Below are 13133 nucleotides of genomic sequence, written 5' to 3'. Positions count from 1 at the left end.
CATTTTACAGACGAGGTAACTGAGGCATAGAGAAGTTAAGTGACACCCAAAGTCAACCAGCTGATGTGGGAGAACTGGGATTAAAACCCACAACCTCTGACTCCCAAGCCCGGGCTCTTTCCACTAAGCCATGCTGCTCCTCACAAATACTTCTCACAAGTGCTTCTCACTGTACTCTCCCAAGCACTTAGTACAGTGCTCTGCACGCAGTAAGCACTCGATAAATACCACTGGCTGATGGACTGATTGATTACGCTCCGCACAGACTACACCGGTGTAACAATACCTCTGGGTGTCCTTCCTTATGGATGGCCACCATCTCAATCAGTGGTATTTATTAATGAGCAGAGCACTGTACTAGGCACTTGGGAGAGTACAATATAACAGATTTGGTCGACTTACAATGAGCTTACAGTCTAGGGGGACTGTAGAGGGACTCAATGTCCCTAAGCGGTTTCTCTTGGCTCTGATATCCCACCAGGATGGGTCTTGTGATACGTTCAAAATTTCACCTCTAACAAGAGCTCATTGTAGGCAAGGGATGTGTCTGTTTATTGTTTTATATATATGCATATTTGTATTTATATATATATATATATATATGTGCATGTGTGCTCTGCACATAGTAAGCACTCAATAAATACGACTGACAGGCTGACGAGTGAAACCCACCTGCTCTCCCTGTGCCTAGGCCACCAAGAGCGGAGTACTGTCTTTCCACACCATGATCTTCAAATGGATTCCCTTCCCATACCTCACTATGCTCATCAATTGCCCACGGCGGTGGGATAAGTTCTGGGTCCTCCTTTGGCAAGGAGGAAAGAATTGTGTGATTTACACTGTGTGCCCCATTTGGGACAAGGACGGTTCATCTACCCCAGCACTTAGAATCGCGCCTGACACCCACTAAGCGCTCAACGAATACCATCGTGATAATCATACTGATGATTCTAATAATGACACGGGAAATGTGATGTGTTCCACCTCTGTTATTTTTTTATTTCCATGATAAAACTGGATCATTGTGTGTATTTGCTAATAGAGGCTTGTGTTCTCAACCCGTGAAAGGCGTGACGGCAAGAACAGGGAAGCATGCTTTGGCAAATAAAGAAGGGGCAAATGCAATATCTGGAAGCTTGATGCAATTCTTGCAGGCCTAATGATTTTAGAAAGCTATTTTAGAAAGCTATCTGCACGGCAGCTTTGCTTCTGTGACTTTAAGGCAATACGTTGTCAAGCAACGAAGAGAAAAATGGATTATCTGTCATCTCAGAAGCGTGGCCCTCCTTCGGTTCAAATACCTCATTTGAACTAATTTAGTAATCTGTAAACACATCTACCAGGCTAACAGATCACTGTTGAGTGACGGAGTTATTCCTAATGCAAAAAATTTCGAGGCAGAGTTTCTGTCCATTCGCACTCAGACATTAAAATGAACAAATGCTTTTTCTGAAACATATGAGGATGAAACCACAATAAATATTACCACAGTACACCGCCTCTAGTGTTTTTCATTATAAAAAGCAAGCACAGAATAACAATCTGGGCTGGGGAGGGGTGGGATGGTACCTAACCAGTTTTTAGTAAGCTGTGGAGGGCCACGAATCTAAAATGCTGGGTTCTGTGTGTGTGTGTGTGCACGCACATGCTCATGTGTGTGTAAAAAAAAAATTTTTTAAAGACTGTCTATCCCACATAAATGCAGACATACATAAACATGTTAATGCTCATGTATTTTCATGTGCAATGTGTGTGTGTGTTTGCATGTGTGCATCTCTACATAATACTTTTGCTCGCCATTTGTCGGCTGGCTAGAATCAGCTGATTGGCTGGTGAGACATCGGTCCTATTTCTGTCACCCTGGTGGGGAGGAACTAGGCTATTTTAAGATTAAAGGCAAAATCTTCCTTGTCTTGTTTAATAAATTCATCTGAAAATAGTCATGGGAAGCAAATATAATACAGTTAGTTTGATATTTTCTTGCTTGTTGGCCGATTTTCTTCAACTTGGGAAGTGGCAAGTGATTCAGTTAAACCATGACCTTCCGAGCCTTGCAAACTCACTGTCAATTAACCCAGTGCTCGGTCCTTAGCATTTTGTCAAATTGACTAATTTCGACACCTCATTTATATAAAACAAAATGTCACAAAAAGGCCTCATATTTCTTAGAAGCAATTAAAATTCACCCTGTTCTAAAGCACGCTAACCCCTGATTAAACCAGCTCTTTGGAAATCGATACAATCCCCAAACAAATTTAGAATGTAAAATTACTAAATGAATTCTGGTGTTCTTACCCTAGTAAAGCTCTTACAGAAATATGAAATCACTATACAGATCAGATACATATATCCGTTGCTCCAAAACAGAATTTGGAAGTCTTTTTTTTTGGGGGGGGGGGGGGGCAGGGGAGCTATGATTTTTAAAGCCTACCTCCCACTTAAGAGTCTGGATCTCTGAGGAGCAAAGGGATAGCTGAGTCTTGTTTCTAACCCTGGAACAGGCTCAAGGGCACGTCTCCCAGGCTTTACCCAAGGGTCAAAATTGGGAGTAAATCTCATCTATCTCCCCTTTGGTGCCAGACTCCAAGCCGTAGGGGGAAGAGGGGCTATTTTTAATCCTGCCATCTGCATCAACATCATCATTAGCATTTACTGAGTGACCAGTCTGTGTGAGCCCTGTATTAAGCACTGGGAAGCCTACAAGGACTAGAAAAATAATAATAATTATGATATTTGCTAAGCGCTGGGGTGGATACAAGCAAATTGGCTTGGACACAGTCCCTGCGCCAAGTGGGGCTCACAATCTCATTTTACAGATGAGGTAACTGAGGCCTAGAGAAGTGAAGTGACTTGTCCAAGGTCACACAGCCCACAAGTGGCGGAACCAGGAGACATGATACCTTTCCTCAAAAGGTTGTCCATGAGCCCAAGGTGGTAGGAGAGAAGTGAGGGGAGGGGGGTATATTTCTTGCTTCTGGCTACAGGGTAGGGTCACAGAGGCCTCTCTGAAATGAGACCTGGGGGGTTCCCAGTAGCCCTGGACTATGCCAAAGGAAGTGGAGTGTGGGTTTTTAGCTCATTCCTTTCAGAGCCCAGCACTCCAATTATTATGGTATTTGTTGAGTGCTTATTATGTGCCAAGCACTGTTCTATAGTACCGGGGTAGATACGAAGTTATCAGTTTCGGGCGCAGTCCCCGTCCCACCTGGGGCTCACAGTTTAGGTAGGAGGGAGTACGATTTAATCCCCATTTTAACAGTAATAATAATTATACTTGTGGTATTTGTTAAGTGCTTACTATGTGCCAGGAACTAAGCACTGGGGTGGATATAAGCAAATCGGGTTGGAGGCAGTCCCGGTCCCACATGGGGCTCACCGTCTTAATCCCCATTTTACAGATGAGGTAACTATGGCACAGAGAATAATAATAATAATAATAATGGCATTTATTAAGCGCTTACTATGTGCAAAGCACTGTTCTAAGCGCTGGGGGGTTACAAGGTGATCAGGCTGTCCCACGGGGGGCTCACAGTCAACCCCCATTTTACAGATGAGGGAACTGAGGCCCAGAGAAGTAAAGTGACTTGCCCAAGGTCACACAGCAGACCAGTGGCAAAGCTGGGATTAGCACCCAAGGCCTTCTGACTTCCAGACCTGTGCTCTATCCACTACACCATCTACAGATGAAGAAACTGAGGCACAGAGAAGTGAAGTGATTTGTCCAAGGTCACACAGCAGACAAGTAGTGCAGCCAGGATTAGAACTCAGTTCCTCTGACTCCCGAGCCCGGGCTCTTTCCACTAGGCCACACTGGGTTTCTTTTCTGACCATATGAGAGGTCTGAAGGGACTTACTGGGGTCCACCTAGAATCACAATTGCGACCCAGGCAATTGGGTCTCTACCACAGTCCCAGCATCTAGGGTAATAATAATAATTCATAATTATGGTATTTCTTAAGCACTTACTTTGTACCCAGGACTGTTCTAAGCACCGGTGGAGATACAGGGTAATCAGGTTGTCCAACATGGGGCCCATAGTTTTAATCCCCATTTTACAGACGAGATAACTGAGGCCCAGAGAAGTTAAGTGGCTTGCCCAAGGTCACACAGCAGACATGTGGCGGAGCCAGGATTAGAAGCCATATCCTCTGACTTCCTAGCCCATGCTCTTTCCACTAAGCCAAGTTAGCCTCTCTCTGCAAAAGGGCTCCGGGCTTCCAGGAAGTGAGGGAATTCCTCAGTCTCATTTCTAACTCCAGGGTAAAGTGCATGCCCCAAGCCCCCCCCCACACACACCCATCCCTCATTGCCACCCCAGGTCAGAAATGAGATCCAAGTATTCTCAGCCCTTCCAACAGCCCTGGATGCTGATCAGCAGCAGGACTAAAGATGGAAATGCCGGTATAACAGGCAAGTGAACACACGTGCATAGTAACACGTGTGTGCTATTGTGAAGGTCATTATTGCCCAGGACAACTATAGAGGTGTGGCATTTGGGGCACGTGCCACCAGTGTGGTGTCCTTTGTGAAGCAATTTGGGGAAATGCTGTGTTCAGGTTCTATGGGAAATCTTCAGGAAGATGCTCCACTGAGCCATCCTGGCAACAGCCAATGAAATCTGGAGGAAATGCCAATGATAATGGCTCGGCAAGGGGCAAGCCATAGAGAGCATGTTCCAAAAACACGGAGCCCCAGTCAACAGAAATAAACGTGCACAGGCCCAGAATCATCTCTGTTCAAGAAATGACTTTATCGACGGTGATCTCTGGGCGACTGAAGAGGTTCGGTCCCCCCTTAAATGCTGTAACAAATAACAACCACCATTGTGGTATCTGTTAAGCACTTACCATGTGCTAAGCACTGTTCCAAGTGCTGGGGAAGGTACCAGATTACCCTTTTGTTGTGCAGCTGAATTCGCTGCTTGCAGTACCTGACTACTGTATTCATTCTGTCCTGGTATCCCCCTCTCCGCAAACCCTTTAATTAAGAAGACCAATCAGTCAGTCAGTCAGTCAGCCAATCAATCAATGGCATTTATTGAGCATGTACTACATGCAGAGCACTGAACTAAGCACTGGGGAGAGAGTTCGCAGAAATGTTCCAAGCTTCCAGCCCACTTTTCGTTGCCCCATAACAGGTTGAACTGTCCACTGCTAATACCTCCAAGCAGTTCAGAGTGAGTCCTCACTATTTGAGATTATGCTTCATTATGTCTTTAAAATATTTCTTTCCCTCACCCAATTTCTTGGGAAGACTCTCAGCTTTTTATCCTCACACACCCCACACCCAGTGAAATTGTGGTACAACCTGAATCACTCTAATGATGCTAGCCCCTATAACGCTGCAGGCCCTCATTACGAATCAATCAATGGTATTTCTTGGGTGCTTACTATGTACAAAGCACTGTACCAAGCATGTGAGAGAATACAGTACAACAGAATCAGGGGACCTGTTCCCTGCCCCTAATGAGCTTACACTCCAGAGAGGGTGTCGGATGTGGATATAAACACAAAATTTATAAGTGAATCAGTCTTGCAATTTAATGCTCAGTTGGGCACATGGGTGGTTCTGGTGAAATTTCTCAATCTATGCCAAGTCCATACTTCCCAAATGGACACTACTACTTGTAAACCTTCAGTCTGGCCTGAAATTTTCTAATTTCAATTTTCCACTTATCGAGGCCTTAGAGGATAGTGTGCTGCACAGGTAGCAGAATTCAGTGACCATTTTCAACTCTGTATTGCCAATGAGAACCTATGATTCTGTGTGGGCTTTCCGTGTTGCACGAGGCTAGATGACTTCTGTCTTCTTCAGACTTAACATCAGTCCTTAGTACTGTTCTGATTCTTCAAAGCAACTCATAATCATTTGCATGTCTTTTGCGCTTCCAAAACTCAGTCACCAGGGCATAGCATTTCCTGGATGACTCTTCCAAGAGGACTATGGAAAAACACGGAAGACTAAGTTTTACAGCCTACTGAGGCGAGAAGAGTTTTTCATCTATGTCTGTTGTGTTTTCAAGCATTCCTGAGGGGTAGGTTGAATAAAACTGGACACACTGCACAGTCCTGCTCTGCTGGTGAGGAGAAATGGGCCTAGAAAGACCAATCTATCAGGTATTTATGAAGTGCTTACTGTGTGCAGAGAACTGTATTAAGCGCTTGGGAGTGTACAATAGAACAGACACATTCCCTGCCCACAAGGAGCTTACACTCTAAAAGGGGACACAGCCATTATTATAAATAAAGTATGGATACGTACATAAATGCTGTGGGGCAGAGGGGGAGGAGGGAGATGAATAAAGGGAGCAAATCAGGGCCACACAGAAGAGAGGAGGAGAAAAGGAAATGAAGGCTCAGTTAGGGAAGGCCTCTTGGAGGAGATGTGCCTTCGATAAAGCTGTGAAGGTGGAGAGACGGATCGTCTGTCGGATATGACGAGGGAGGGTGTCCCAGGTCAGAAGAAGGACGTGGGTGATAGTTCGAAGGCTAGATAGATGAGCCCAAGGTACAGTTGAGTAGGTTGGCGTTAGTTTGACACTAGAATCCTTCAACTGAGGAAAGGGCCAGCCACACCACAATGACACAGCCTTATGATTTTGTAGAATGTCTTAAAGCCCTCAAACTTACTAAGCTGCCAGAGTCCCAGATCTCCTGAAGTTTCTAAATGTTTCCTAGGACAAACGCAATATTGAGTTCTTGACATTCTCTTCTGTATTTCTCTTACATCTGACCCACAATAAACATTATATCTGCTTAACCGCTCTGAGGTCCTACAGCCACAGAATAATTCCGGAAACACATGGAAATAGAAAGTTAAACTCAATGTACCTGAAAAACATTTTCTCTGGAAAGCCAGGTACTATTTCCAACATGCTATCACTCCAGCGTATTAATCATTTAAAACTAGAGCATTATACATTTAAAGTCGTATAGTTTTCCAAACCTACAGGATTCTTGTTGCATTATTCAACAGCTTACATGCCACTGTATTATAAAAGCATGCACAAATAAAGTTCTTAAACCTTTTAAGGGCCATTATATGGAGTAGGAAGCAATTCTGCAATTAGGTTATTTTCCCTGTTTCAGAGTTCACCATTCCTATGAAAAAAAATTCTCCAATTAATGTATCCCAGCTAAATAGCATGTACCATGCAAAAAAAAAAAAGTCAAAACATTTTAAAAGAGCCTAACCATTTTTATTACCCCAATCACAATCTTGCAAATCTCTACAATAGAGTAACAGGCTTTTCAAAAATACAATCAGATTCTCTACCGGCTCTTAGGTTTAAGGTAAGTTTCTTGTAGAGCCCCATGCAATCAAAATGATATTTTAGGGTAACTATTAACTAGATCACAAAACACTGTTGATGCTCCTATTCACTTTGGTATCTGTTAAAAACTTGGTTGAACGTGGTTGCAACTTTGAAAGAGATCCGGGGGTGAGCAGGTATTGCAAAACATATTATAAGATACCTCTAGATTACGGGCAGGGATCGTATCCACCAATTCTATTGTACTGTACTTTCCCAAGGGCTTAGTACAGGGTTCTGCACACAGTAAGTGCTCAGTAAATACCACTGATTGGTCTCAATTGTCCTAAAATCCCTTGATTTAAGATTTGCACTGATAGAGATACCCTTTACACTACAGATCCTTCCCTAAAACCAGGTTAAATCAAATTTGCAGTCTCTTCGAAAAAGAAAGCTCCATATCGGCCTTTCAACATTCTCTAGATTTGCAATTCTGATAATCACTTCACTGCAATTTTTCCTATTGTGATCCTACACTGTGGCTTTTTTCCTCGAGTGAATATCTGAAAAGAGAAATAATCTCTGAAAACAAGCTTAATAACCACAGACAAAGGGAAAGAGAAGTTAGGCTGGAACACAGCCAGAAAATAGAGATGATTGTAGCTTTAAGTCCCGACTTAATTCATGTTTGTATATGTTTCTTCCAAAAGGCGAGGTTCACAAGAGGTGGGGTGGGGAAAAAAAAAAGCATAAAAGACTGAGAAATAAATACATGTAACCTTTTAAAACCATACAACAGTAAGATCAAGCAGAAAATAGGCTTTCTCCTGACCAGGCCTGGATGGAATGAAGGGGCTTTACCTGTACTACAGAGTATGCTAAAGCAGATGCATTTTCAACAATAATATTCCAATTTTCCCTTGAAACCAGGTTTAAGAAAGTCCTTCCCAAATTATGCAAGATGAAGAAATGATGCGGGGAAGAGGACAGAAAAAGGGGGGAAAAAATGACCCCAATCATGGAACCCAAAACGCTGAGACGCTAAGGCGGTTTCAGCAAGAAGACACAAAATCGAACAACTGTCACTGGCCCATTCTCCTCCTCTTCCCCTGCTACTTGCCCCCACCTCCCTCACCATCCCCCACGAGTCTTAAAGTCTTACCCTCTTTCATAACTTTGGTCTGATGCAATCTGAGTTTTTCAGCCATAGCACATTCTTCATTTTCCCTCCAGCCCAGTCAAACCAATCCTCCCCAACTCACTTTTTCCTAAACCTTTCACAGACGGGAGGGTCTGCCAGGGGTCTGAGAGCAGCCCGGCCTAGTGGGTAGAGCACGGGCCTGGGACTCAAAAAGACCTGCGTTCTAATCACGGCTCTGCCGTCTGTCTGCTGGGCGACCTCGGGCAAGTCACTTCACTTCTCGTGCCTCAGTTGCCTCATCTGTAAAATGGGGAATAAGACTGTGAGCCCCACATTGGACAGGGACTGTGTCCAGCCTGATTCGCCGGTATCCACCCCAGCACCGTACAGCACACGGTAAGCGCTTAAAAAAATACCACTATCATTATTATTGTTACTACCTGGGGCAAGCCAACAAATAAGCACCCCCAAATATTAGTGCGAACTGCTCCCCAGATCATCCGGTGTCCCTGGAGGAGTCAAGCCACCAGTCCCACCACTGCCTGCATCCTGGAAAACCCGATTCAGCCCCAAGATTAGCCCACACCATCTCAGCCTTCCACTTCCTCCTCCTCCCCCCACCTCTCCGCTGGCCTGGCCTGCTTCATTCATTCATTCAGTCGTATTTATTGAGTGCTTACTGTGTGCAGAGCACTGTACTAAGCACTGGGAAGTACAAGTTGGCAACATACAGAGACGGTCCCTACCCAACAACGGGCTCACAGTCTAGAATGGGGAGACAGACAACAAAACAAAACATATTAACAAAATAAAATAAATAGAATAAATATGTACAAGTAAAATAAATAAATCTCCCCAAATCCTGGTCGGCCTTGGACGGGGCACGGGAGGGACCATCGGGCTAGCTATTCAGCAGGCCAGAGGGTCGATCCGTCAAACGATCCATCGTATCGATCGAGTGCTTTTCTGTGTGTGCGACGCACCATACTAACCCCTCTTTCAGAGCTATATGTACCCATCTGCATGCCCACACCCTGTCACTCTTTCGCCCTTCTCTACTGACAGATGATCATCCATGCTGATATCAAATCCCCAAAACATTAACTGGCTACTAAGTCAAATGCCATAACTACTGTTATGACACGGGGTGGGGGGCAGGGGAGGGGGAATCCTGTAAAAGACTTCAATCGTCTATTAAGTTTTCTCTGTGCAACCAACAGGGAAAAGATCTTGGTCCCCACTAACAAACTCTATTGATAGTTAATGCCATATTTGCTTTGTTTTACTCCAGTCCTTCTCAGTTTGTAAAAATTCCTTCAAAACTATTGACATGAAAGTAATTGAATAGAGTTAGAGTGGAATGCGGTTGAATATAATTGAATGTATTTTTTCCAACAGGTTTGCAGTTGTATCAGAGGAACTTGAACTCGACAGATCAGCTCAGCCTATATTTGTAAAATAAGTCTGCTACTCTTTTTTTAGGATATTTGTTAAGCGTTTACTATGTGCCAGGCACTTGTACTAAACACAAGGGTAGATACAAGCTCATCAGGTTGGACACAGTCCCTGTCCCAAACGGGGCTCACAGTCCTAAGCCCCATTTTAGAGATGAAGTAAATGAGACCCAGAGAAGTTGTGACTTGCCCAAGGTCACACAGCAGACGAGTGGAGGACCCGGGATTAGAACCCAGGTCCTTCTGACTCCCAGGGCCGTGCTCTATCCAGTAGGCCACACTCCTTTTCAATGTGATTAATTTTAATGCATTCAACTGTAGTAGCAGTTCAAGCAAGCTGCCTGCCCTGCTCCAGAGAACAGGACCGAAGTACACAAACTTTAATAATTACAGCAGCTCTGCACTCAAACATCTACCAAGCTAGAAAGGTAGTAAACAATGTAGCCCAAGATAAATCAAATCACGCTTGACACTGTACCTTATTAAAAGGTTGGAAGAGTGTTTTCAAAAACACACTTAATCACAGAGAAATCCAGAAAAGAAAAGGACCGCAATTCCCAAGGCCGCCAGACACGGACTTGGAAGGAAAACTAAAGCCCGCCATTGACACGGAGGTCACGGGTTCCTGAAAACTCTTCCAAGCGCTCAGTACAAGGGCTTTGCACACAGTAAGTGTTCAATAAATACGATTGATTGATTGAATGAATGAATAAAAAGTCCAGCTCCCGGAATATATCCTCATCCAGCTGGAGTTAACTGCGGAACGAGGGGTTAAGGTGAAAGGTTTTTCTTTCTTTTTGGCAGCTTAGCAGACCACAGAGACCTATCTCCTAAATTTCAACCAGAAGCAAACAGGCAGAGACAAGAAAGATCAAGGCACAACTGTTTTTGTTTTTTTGGTTTTCCTTAAAGCGGTCCACTCCATTCCCAGGGAAAGCAGCTGCATTTGACAACAACTGGGGCTAGTGGGTGGCCTTCAGGAATAAGTCTCAGATCAGAAATGACTGCAGTTGTCAAACTATGACATAAAAAAGTGGGCACCATCTCCATCCAAAAAACAGAAACAAAACTTGTAGTCTCTACACTGAAGGGATTTTGGCCTGCTTATACTAGGCCACTGTTTACAATCTAAGAATTCAAGAGCAGAACCAGATTTGGAAAAGTGTAACCACCCCATAAACTATTTTGGAAAAAAAATCATTAATAACTACAACAACATGATGCTTCAAAAGTCTCTGACCCTTCTGTGGGGCAAAGCTAGAACAAGATGGACTTTCTCCCTAGTCTGAAGGCCTCTGACTTTGGGTTCCATCTTCCCAGGGCTGGAGAGGGGAATCTTACAGTGGAGACACTTAAGGGAGCTGCCTATCGCTGCTCTGACAAAGGAAAAGGTGTAAGAGACAAAAAAAACTTGTTTTTCAGATTTTCAGATCAGCTCACACCAGAAGTGACCAAGTTGCGGGGCTTCCTTGATCCAAGACTACTGAACGGACATCTAAGAGAGAACAGTCTGCCATTCTAGGGGCTAAAGCTCTCTGAAAGATACTGGACAAGCAGCTCCATCGAGAATAAGCTGAAACGTCCAGGGAGCTTCAAGGATGGCCCTCAGCAAGAGCACAGAGTGGAAAATGCTATTTTGGAGATCAAAAAAGGCCCAGAAAATGACTGCCAGGCCCACTACTGAGAGAAAAGCTTCCAAAGTTCACCCTTAGTTTTCGTGTGTAGACGGAGAAAGATGCTGCAAGTTCCTATCAGATGAGGCTCGCATTGAGAAGGTTGAACAGCTACAACCCAGGAATTTTACAGCACACAGAATTTATTTTGGCAGGAACATTATAATCATAAAACATTCTCCAGTAACTACGGAGTAACCATAACAGATTCTAGGAGGTGGCTTTTTTTTTTAATTGTTGTTGGTGGAAAGCTACAAAAAAATCCCGAAACACTAAATGCTGAGACCTAATTAAGGTCAGTGAATCTTTTCATCACCAAACCCAACTTTCAAGTCACTGAAATGAAAGATATGCCTGCTCCCTCTATCTAAACTGTCAAAAGTAAAATTCTAGTCAGCTTGGGTACATCGTTATACTCAGAACAGGAAGTGCTCTAAGAAATCCCGTCTTGCTCCTAAAAGAAGACTGTCTTCAAAACGGTAGGACTGATTTCCCTTGAAAGTCTTTAAAACCCTTTAAACTCTGTAAAACTCCAAAGTGTTGTTGTTTTTTTAAATAAAGAATAATTCCAACTTTCTGAAATGGACATTTTCCCCCTCTGCATGGCTAAACTTGGAGAAACAGCGTGGCTCAGTGGAAAGAGCACGGGCTTTGGAGCCAGAGGTCATGGGTTCAAATGCCGGCTCCGCCAACTGTCAGCTGTGTGACTTTGGGCAAGTCACTTAACTACTCTGTGCCTCAGTTACCTCATCTGGAAAATGGGGATTAAGACCGTGAGCCCCCCGTGGGACAAGCTGATCACCTTGTAACCTCCCCAGCGTTTAGAACAGTGCTTTGCACATAGTAAGCGCTTAATAAATGCCATCATTATTATTATTATTATTAGAATAGTGCTTTGCACATAATAAGCACTTAGTAAATGTCATTATTGTTATTATTATTATTAAACTACATCTATCCAACTCTGACAGTCGTGCGATTGCTTAAGTTTGCATGTGAAAGTTTCTAAAGCTTCACTATTCAAAAAAAGTGATTTGCAGTGAAATGTTAATTTTCCTGAAAATTCCCCATAATAAAAACAACATTCTTATAAAGTCTGTTAAATGGTCACCTCTGTCCTAACTCTACATACTGCTTTTTAATTTTACACTCTTCCTTCAGCAGTGAAACCCCACAAAGATGGAGTAATTTAAAACAACCGCTCAATCACATTTGTCCAAAAAAAAAAAAATGAGTTCTCAGAAACCACACCCTCAATGGGAATTTAAAATCCAAGTCCCAGGAATCTACGACAAGCATAGAAGAAAAAACAATGACTATTTCATGACGCTAGTTTCTGACATCACCATCCAACTGCCTGATATTTGCTTCGTTACTGCGGTCATCAATGTCAAAATAACCATGTGCTCTATTCGATAATCATCTAGTGAATCAATTCAGTTCTGCTCTAGGCTATATTTGTCAGTTCATTTCATCTTTTCATAATCCAGTTCTGGCCCCTATTCTTCATCATCAAAGTATTTGCCTGAGATTGTCCAATATTAGGGCACTTTTAGTTAATTTTTAATGTCTTGCAAAAACGATGCTTCTGAAAATCATCTCCAAATGATTTC

The 13133-nt window shown here is 43.3% G+C and overlaps 1 protein-coding gene across 6 annotated transcripts in view; it reads right to left on the bottom strand.

Moving 5' to 3' along the window:
* The window catches only part of HIPK3 (homeodomain interacting protein kinase 3), a 132896-nt gene that overhangs the window by 116335 nt on the left and 3428 nt on the right, over positions 1–13133 (bottom strand). The gene's annotated exons all lie outside the window — the stretch shown is intronic.

Source organism: Tachyglossus aculeatus, chromosome 22 (assembly GCF_015852505.1).
Source record: "Tachyglossus aculeatus isolate mTacAcu1 chromosome 22, mTacAcu1.pri, whole genome shotgun sequence".
In the NCBI taxonomy this organism is placed as follows: domain Eukaryota; kingdom Metazoa; phylum Chordata; class Mammalia; order Monotremata; family Tachyglossidae; genus Tachyglossus; species Tachyglossus aculeatus.
This window is presented reverse-complemented; position numbering and strand designations above follow the sequence as displayed.